This window comes from Bison bison, unplaced genomic scaffold (assembly GCF_000754665.1).
Source record: "Bison bison bison isolate TAMUID 2011002044 unplaced genomic scaffold, Bison_UMD1.0 scf7180017864063, whole genome shotgun sequence".
NCBI classification, from domain to species: Eukaryota; Metazoa; Chordata; class Mammalia; order Artiodactyla; family Bovidae; genus Bison; species Bison bison.
This window is the reverse complement of record NW_011494635.1, coordinates 6717353-6726181: the sequence shown is the minus strand read 5'-3', so window position 1 is coordinate 6726181 and position 8829 is coordinate 6717353. Positions and strand designations below refer to the sequence as shown.

General features: G+C 50.5%; 1 long non-coding RNA gene across 1 annotated transcript in view; it reads right to left on the bottom strand.

Annotated features, from left to right (window-relative positions):
• Positions 1–7204: 7204 nt before the first annotated feature.
• The window catches only part of LOC104986009, a 6162-nt gene continuing 4537 nt past the window's right edge, over positions 7205–8829 (bottom strand). Inside the window, exon 2 of the long non-coding RNA XR_824989.1 lies at positions 7205–7896. This is a non-coding gene — a long non-coding RNA (uncharacterized LOC104986009). The remainder of the gene's footprint in view (positions 7897–8829) is intronic.

Genomic DNA, 8829 nt, shown 5'->3' with positions numbered 1-8829 from the left:
TGGGAGAGTGCAGGAGAGCAAATACCAGGACAGGATGTAATTTACATAGTATTAGGGAGTGCTAGGTTGGCTCCTCCTAACTGACTCTGCAAATCAGCAACAGTTAAAGCAAAAGAAGGAGTGATTAACTCTTTCAGGCCTGCTCACGGTTCTTCTTTGGCCTGTTCACTGTTCCCTTCACTTTCCTTGTTCTCAGGAGAGGAATACTGCATTTCTGCTTGTACTACAACAAAGCCTTGTTTGCAAACCATGGGTCATGCCAAGAAAGGAGCCTCATCTGACCAACACACCTCTGGAAGGGTTTCACAAAGCAGCAGCTACTCTTACTAAAGGCAGAGCATTCGCGTGTCTGTCCTCCTTTGCATTAAAGGAAATACTCTGGTCACCACCACCCTCCCTCCCGCTGCCCGCCTCAAGCTGATTCCACCATCCCCTCCTCACCCCTGACACCCAGGCCCTGCCACCTGCAGCCCCTCCCCACTGCCTAAAGAGAGGCCTGAGGGACCCAGCCTTGTGACTGCAGAGACTGCAGCCCCGCCTGTTTAAGAGTTCTCCTCCCGCCCACCCTGGCTCTGGAATCTGCCCACCCAACCCCAGATAGACTCCTCTGAAGGGGTCCAAGTTGCTGGCTCACAGCTCCGGGTTTGGCCCTCCTACAAGGCAGGCAGGGCCCCCCGGGGAGGGGAGCTGGGAGGAAGCAGCAGACACAGCCTCCTTGGCAGCACTCTGCATTTCGCTCTGATGTGTTTTTCGGTGGAGGTCACAGGCCCTCGCTGAGTGACAGCCCCTATCTGCCCTGAAAAGAGTACAGGAACCCCAAGGTCTGGAAGGAGGACAGGGTGTATTAATTTCAGCACCTCACGCCCAGTACTTGCAGACCTGACAGCCCAGGTCTGTCCTGGCCCCGAGGGCAACCAGCAGGGGTGTGTGGGAACAGTTCCAGCCTTGCCAAGAAGCCCTGACTCCAGGGCACCCAGCCTAGCACAAGGACAGTCCCTCCTGTCTCCAAGGGAACCCCAGGTGCAGTTCCCTGAAGTCTAGATGCTCAGGGTCCCTCCAGGGCCAGCACCTGCCCAGTTGCCAGCCACTCTCCCTGCCTGCCCCCTCCATTTGCCCTCCCCCATCTGTCCCCCCCACCTGCTAGCTGCCTTTCCCCCAGCTCCCCGACACCCTTCCAGGCCTCCCCCTAGCACAGCACCCACACAAACCTCACTCGCTTTGTTCACACTCACATCCTTCCTTCCCATGGCGTCCATCTGGCTAGAGCGTCCCCAGCCCTTACCTGTCCCCTAGTCACAGGTTACATCACCCTCCTGGGAGCCAGCTTGAAGCCCCAGAGCCCCGGCTGGACCCCCAAACTCACTACCGCTCAGCATGGCCCTCTTCCGGAGCTGCAGACCCAGAGGTGGCGGCAGAGACCAGGCAACACAGACACGGCAGGCGAGCAGGAGGCGAAGGAGGCCAAGGCCCAGGTAGAGGCCTGAGGCCAACACCTTGAACAAGGTCCCCCGATCCCAGAAAACAGGATGGAACATGGCTGGGAGCAGAACAAGGGGCAGACAGCTCCCTCGTTTCAGCACCTGAAAGCTGGGGACGCAGGAAGCTTGTCGACCCTCCTGGGGGGGTGTGTGCACGCACGTGTACGTGTGTCTGCACACGCTTACACAGTACTGAAGAGTCAGGAGTCAGGAAACAGTGAACCTGAAGGAGCTCTCAGGGAACTCATAAACACAGCCTAGAACCAGCCTCCTCCAGGGAAGACTTCCAGGAGCCTGTCTCAGGGAAAGAGATCTGAGGGCCCCCTTGCTAATAAGACTGGAGTCATTCCTGGAACGTCACCAGGACATAGCTAACAAAATACGAAAACAATCTCCCGTCACAGGGCTTGCTTTCAAAATGGAGAGCGAAGAGCGGATCAATTACAGCCCGAAGGTGGAAAGTTCTAGAAAAAGAGCTTCAGCACCAGCTACACCAGCCTCTCCCCAGAACGCTGGTGGTGGGGAGGGAGTGGGGTTTGGGGGCGTCTGGTCAATCGGCCAGGGTCTCTGGGGCGGAGTGATAAATTGCTGTTTCTCTCTCCCCGCCCCACTTGTCCCTTTTCCATTTCATATTTCGGTAGAAAATTCTGCTTAGATAATCCATCAACCTTCGTACTCATTTCATTTATACCAAACAGGCTCTGAATTCTCCTGCCCACCTGGGAAAGCCCACACTGCTCACAAGAGGTCCTGTTGTCTTACTTCTACGACTCCCAGTCTCTAGAAGAAAGTCTATACACTGTTGTATGGCAGAAACCAACAAAACATTGTAAAGCAATTATCCTGCAATTAAAAATAAATATAAATAAAAAAGAAAAAGAAAGTCTGTAAGACGCATTTATCATAAAGTAGGAGCTGACAGAGAATCCTAGCATTTCCTTGTTGTTTACATTTATTTTGTTTGAGTGGTTCTCGGCGGGGAAGCTCACTGCCCTGCAAGCCCCAAGCATGTTTGTCCACGTGCATATTTCATCACCTGAAATTCCCACTCGCATCTGACTCACCTTACTTTAGATGTGTCCTTTTTTTCTTTTTTTCTAGTTGCCTGATTTAAGAAAAAAAAAAAATCTGAGGATAAGTTTTAAAAAGCAAGTTTCTGAACACTACACTGAGGTTGGACTCTTAGAGGCAGAGTGGGACACTGAAGCAGGGCACCTCCTGCCCCAGAAGCGACAGCCGTAGGAACAAAGGTTTCTGTGTGCAGCTCCGGTGCAGGAACCTCGGGAAGTAAGCGTGTTCCAGCCTGAGAGTCCAGGTCAGGTGAGGCTCACTCCCGCCCGCTGGGGACTGGGCGTGGGGCCCTCAGGCCCGGAAGTGAGAGCTGGGATCCCCAGGATCCCCTTCCTGGGCGGATCTGAAGCTCTGACAACTGGAGCAGGGGGGACCCTGCCCTTCACCTCTGTTCCATGAGTGCTGGCTTATTGAAGACGCTGTTTTGGGGTTATTTTAACTTTTTATTTTGTACTGGGGTACACCCAATTAATAAAGACTGTTGTGATAGTTTCAAGTGAACAGCAAGGGGACTCAGCCGTACATATACACGCATCCATTCTCCCCGCTCCCACCAGGCTGCCACCTGACATTGAGCAGAGTTCCCTGTGCTACACAGTAGGCCCTTGTTGGTTATCTATTTTAAATATGGCAGGGTGTACATGCTCTCCCCAGATGCCCTACCTAACTGTCCCTTCCTCCCAGAAGATGCTATTTTGAATACTGGTACTTAACCAAGTCCTCAGCAACCTGCAATGCAGGAGACGCCAGTTCAATTCCTGGGTCGGGAAGATCTGCTGGAGAAGGGATAGGCTATGCACTCCAGTATTCTTGGGCTTCCCTTGTGGCTCAGCTGGTAAAAGAATCCGCCCACAATGCGGGAGACCTGGGTTCGATCCCTGGGGAGGAAAGATCCCCTGGAGAAAAGAAAGGTACCCACTGCAGTATTCTGGCCTGGAGAATTCCATGGACTGTATAGTTAATGGGGTTGCAAAGAGTTGGACACAACTGAGTGACTTTAAAAAAAAAAATTAAAACCGAGTCCTCAGCAATGCCCCACGGCTAGATGAACTATCTTCATGTTTCTAGTGACTAGAAAAGTTTTGCCTTCTTTGCTAAGGGATTCCACCTTCAGGCTGTTTTCTGCCCTTCTTTCTGGGTCTAAACTGTGAGCTGGCAGGTATTCTCAGCACCTCAGAACTTGGCAGGACAAGGAGCATCCTTGAGGGGGCCTCAAGTCCTGTGAGTCAATAATTCTGAGTCAGAATATGCTAAAGGGCATGGAACAGATTGCATGGGACTAACCAGAGTTCCCAAAGTTTCTTCCTTCCAGAATCTCTGGGACAGAGGACATAGAAGGCACCAAACCAGTATAATAAAAATTTGAAAAATGGGCCATTTGGATCCAAGGATAAACCTTGAAATACATGCTTATCATCTGGCATTTTACTGCCACAAAGAAAGTCTAAATGCTAAGGTCCTCGTTGTAACTGTGAGGAAAGGAGCCCCAACACTCTCCATAGGAGGAGCCCTGAAGGACAGAAATCAGTTCTACGAACAAAACATTCCTGAAGGGCTTCATCTTCTCTTCATTTACATTCACCATTGTTATCTGTGTTCTCTGTTCGAAACCAAGAAAACCCAATTTACAGAGGGTATTAGGAGGCGGTGTTAGGAAATACCACCATAGAGTTCAGAAAAAATATCAAGAAAAAGTCGAGTAATTGGTTTCACAAGCTGTTTTATTCGCTGGTTGTTTGGACCGACAGTTGATGACATTCAAAAGTTTCAGAGGCGGACCTGAGGGAACGGCGACTATTTTAAACATTTTTGGTGGTTGTCACAAGCAAACACAAAGAATGTTGTATTTTTGCTTTCTCTCTCTGCCTTTCCGTATGTCTCTCTGCCTGCATCTCTCAGCTCCTTTGTTTTCACAGCGCAAACTCTCTCCCCCTGATGACTCAATGACTCCAGAAAAGGTCCTTCCAAAGGGCTCCGGGGTTAAAGGCTGGAGTTGGGGAGTCTTGAGGGCTAGGCTGTGTCCTCTGCCCTCCGGTGACCTGGACAGAGGGAAGGGGTGAGCTCCCTACACCACGTGGAGCACAGCTCCTGTGACCAGCTCCCCACCAGGCCCTGGGGCGGAGGGAGGAACAGAAAAGTGGACCGCAGGGCAGAAGGGACTCAGAACAAGCCAGATGAGAAATGATCAGCCCTGTCTGCTGCAGAGGTGCCTCATTTGCTGAAATATGGCCCTAAATGGATGGCCCATTCTGGTAATAATGTTTTATAGACTCAGTAACAGTCTGCCCCAGGCAGGATCACAGGATCACATCATCAGTGGAGGGAGAGCTGGCGCTCTGAATGATGCTTTCCAAACAGGATCGTGGGATGAGGGGTGCAGGAAGACTCCTCCAGATGCAGGACTGAGACCCCAGGAACTGGTACTCAGTCCCTATCTGGCCTGGGTTTGGCTTAGGCTCTGAGATCAGATGGGGCCCAGGGCTGAACAGGGAGCTGCCAGAGGGAGCCGCTCAGGAGGACTCAACTTTCCGTCCCTGGGACCTGAGGCCAGACTCCATCCTCTGCCCTCTGTCCGCCTGAGTCACCAGGCTTGCATAAACTGTATGCAACATGCAGGGGTTGTGTGTGTACATGTGTATGCCTGGATGGAGGAAGAGGTGTGTAGTTTATATGGGAATCTCAGACGTTTTATTCACCAAAAAAGGTCAAAACCTCTGCTACAAGCCGGCACTGCCATTGACACATGCATGGTCCTTGTGGGCCCGTCTGCAAACTGAAAAAGCACTATAGTTCATAGCTGTGTTTCTGGGTTTTTTGGCATGTTTGCCCTTGACTGCTGGCCATGAACCGCTTCAGTTCCGATGCGGGAGGAAGGGCGCTGTAAGATCCGTTGTTACAAACTTGAACATGTAAAATGCCACTGGGGACACAGGCCTGTGTGTGGACAACAGCATTTCACAACTAAAACACACAACGAATGTATTTAAGCTGACTTGCCAGGATTCTCCAGTGAAGCAGAACCAGCGGGACTTGTATATCTGATAACATCTGATAACATCTAGGGAGAGAGAAAGACCACAAGCTCACCTTTACTCAGATCCTCGATGGGCAGGCTGAGGCCCTCCTCCACCCCCACATGCAGAGGGGATCGATTAACTCAGTTCACTTATTCAAATGTTAATCTCATTGGAAAGATTCAAATGTTAATCTCATTGGAAAGATCTTCACACTTACATTCAGACACAATGTTTTGCCAACTACCTGGGCACCCGATGATCCGGCCAAGTTAACACATAAAATTAACCATCACATGGCAACACTGCCAAAATCATAATTTGCTTTCCTAACTGGGAAATCCCTATGTAACTTATTTTTCAAAAGAACCATCCATCTCTCCTTTCCTCTGTTTCCTGAAGTAACTCATCATTTACAATTACGAAGATCAGTTTATTCCGCCTTATCAGAACCTGTGCTTTCCTATTGCAGGAAAAGTGTTGGAAGTATGAGGAAGTCTCCGTGAACCAGCTTTCAACACCGCATGGAGAAGGAAAGAGTTGTTCTCTGAGAGGGTCCAGTTCACATCACCAGTGACATTTCCTGGAGGGGTTAAACTCTTAATGGCCACACACTCTGCAGAAATAATGAGTCTGGCTTTCTTTCCATTTTTTTTTCCCCAGTGTCTGGATATTGACTCTAATTGGTCCAGGACAACAAGGTTCTGCGTCAAGGTCTTGGAAAGCATCCAACTGTTTTATATATAATTTAAAGTTTATCTGTTGGACATAAAGCAGAATTATTTTTAAGTTTGGACAAGGACACTGAAAGACAACTGTAGGGCGGGGGAGGGACAGGGGTTGAAGGCAGCATATCCTTGTTAAGCAAAGTCTAGGGGAGAAGGGGCGAGAAGCTGAGGCACCAGGAAAATGGCAGATGGTGGTGGAGCTGTGGTTGTAGATTAGCTCGAAATTGGCTCAGGGGCTGGGACAGAAGGGAGTTGCTAAGATGAGGGATCAGAGGAGAATCGGGAGCCCGGGGACACCTCTGCAGCCTCTGAGACCTTAAGCAGTGGGCCTGGCAAAACCCGCCTGCACGCCCTCTCTGGGATGATAAACCTGTGATATAAGTGGTCATATAAGCCACAGAAGCTCGGGGGAATTTTTTAGGCAGCAGTGGAGAACCAACACATTGGAGGTAAGCTGTGACCTCAACATGGCATGTGACTCTCCCTCTTGTATCAGAGAAGCCACTTCTAAGGCCAAACAACAACAAAAAACCCACCACCAGCTGAAGAAATACTAAAATAAACACAATGCAAAAGAAAAAGAAGGGAGAGATGGCTGTGTCTTTCCATAGACTCTGTGCATGCTAAATTGCTTCAGTCATGTCTGACTTTTTGCAACCCTATGGACTGCAGCCCACCAGACTCCTGTCTGTGGGATTCTCCAGGCAAAAATACTGGAGAGGGTGCCATGCCCTTCTCCAGGGGATCTTCCCAACCCAGGGATGGAACTAGAGTCTCTTATGTCTCCTGCGTTGGCAGAGGGGTTCTTTACCACTGCACAGTGTGGGAAGTCCCATAATAAGCAGAAGAAAGGAAAATAAAATATCTAAATTTACATATGTGTGTGTGCACATGCATACACACAGCTTAATGGTATTTCTGACTCTCCTTCATTTATTAACATATCCTAAATACACTTCCATGTAAATGGAGATTTGTCTTCATAATCATACCAGCAATAGAAGGCTATGTGTATATTTGCATCAAAATGTACTTAACCCATTGTTTGGACTCTTAGTTTGTATCTATTATTTTTTACTGGGTTGGCCAAAAAGTTCATTCAGGTTTTTCCATACCATCTTACAAACTGGCCAACTCAGTACATTACAGACAACTCAATGACAAATGGCCAATCCTCTAAATTACAAAAATGTCAAATTTATAAGAATATAAAGACTTTGGGGCTAAAATTCAAAGTGCAGAATGCTCCAGAAAGGGATGGATGATTCTGGAGCACAAACAGGAACCTGGCTCTGCTCTCCGGGCCAGGACAGTGAAGGGCAGTCTCCCGATGCCCAGTATCTTCTCAGCATCGCTGCTCAGTTTCACTCTGTGGAGCAGGTGCGCTCAGACTCCGCAGTCATCAGAATGTGCTTCGACTTGTTGAAAATACATTTTTCCAGGCAGCATTCCCAGAAACTGGGCTTCTGTGGTTCTGGTGGAGCGGGAAAAACCAGGCCAGGTGATTCAAATGACCACGAGGGGTTTAGAAGATGCTCCATCACTTCTGGTCCAGGGTAGAGATCAGAAGTCTGGCCTTGTTCATGTCAGGTGTTTGTATCTTTTCTGCAAAAAAATTGTGATGCTCAGAGAGAGGACAGGAGGATAAGGCAAGTGCCAGATAGAAGTGAGCGCACACACCGCTCTGTCCAGGGCTACTACTACTACCACTAAGTCACTTCAGTCGTGTCCGACTCTGTGCAACCCCATAGACGGCAGCCCACCAGGCTCCCCCATCCCTAGGATTCTCCAGGCAAGAACACTGGAGTGGGTTGCCATTTCCTTCTTCAATGCATGAAAGTGAAACGTGAAAGTGAAAGTGAAGTCGCTCAGTTGTGTCTGACTCTTCAGGACCCCATGGACTGCAGCCTGCCAGGCTCCTCCATCCATGGGATTTTCCAGGCAAGAATACTGGAGTGGGTTGCCATTGCCTTCTGTCCAGGGCAGCCAGGAGTAAACCACTGTCAGGCTGCTCAGGGTGTACGGGACGGCCTTGACTTAACCTCTTTTCCCTGTGTCCACTCGACGCACATCTGCTGCGCAAGTAGTAAGGGGATCCTGTGCGGTCCCCACAAGGGACTGATGATGCGGCCGCTTATGAAACTCTTTTCTAGGGGTGACCGTACCCCAAGCTCAGCGCTGTGCGCTCCGAAAGACTGCGCATCCGTCTGCACCCGCGGCAGGAACCGACGGGGACCAAGCTCACTGTTCATTCATCACCCAGCAGACCAGACACTAGCGCCTCGGTCCGGGAGTGCGCGCCCGGCAGGGCAGCGAACATCCGGCCGGCGACCCCGAATACCGCGGCTTCCAGGGTCTTATCGCCTCGCCAGGACCTTCCTGCCCTTCCCCCGCCCCTTCCCTTCCAGCGCCCAGCCCGGCGCCAGCGGTCGCCCAGAGTCCCCGCGTGTCCTCCACGACCCCAGTCCGCCTCCTTGTCGTGCGGCCAGAGCCCCTGTGGGGACGGAACCGGCGCTTCGTCCTCGCCCGCAGGCGACG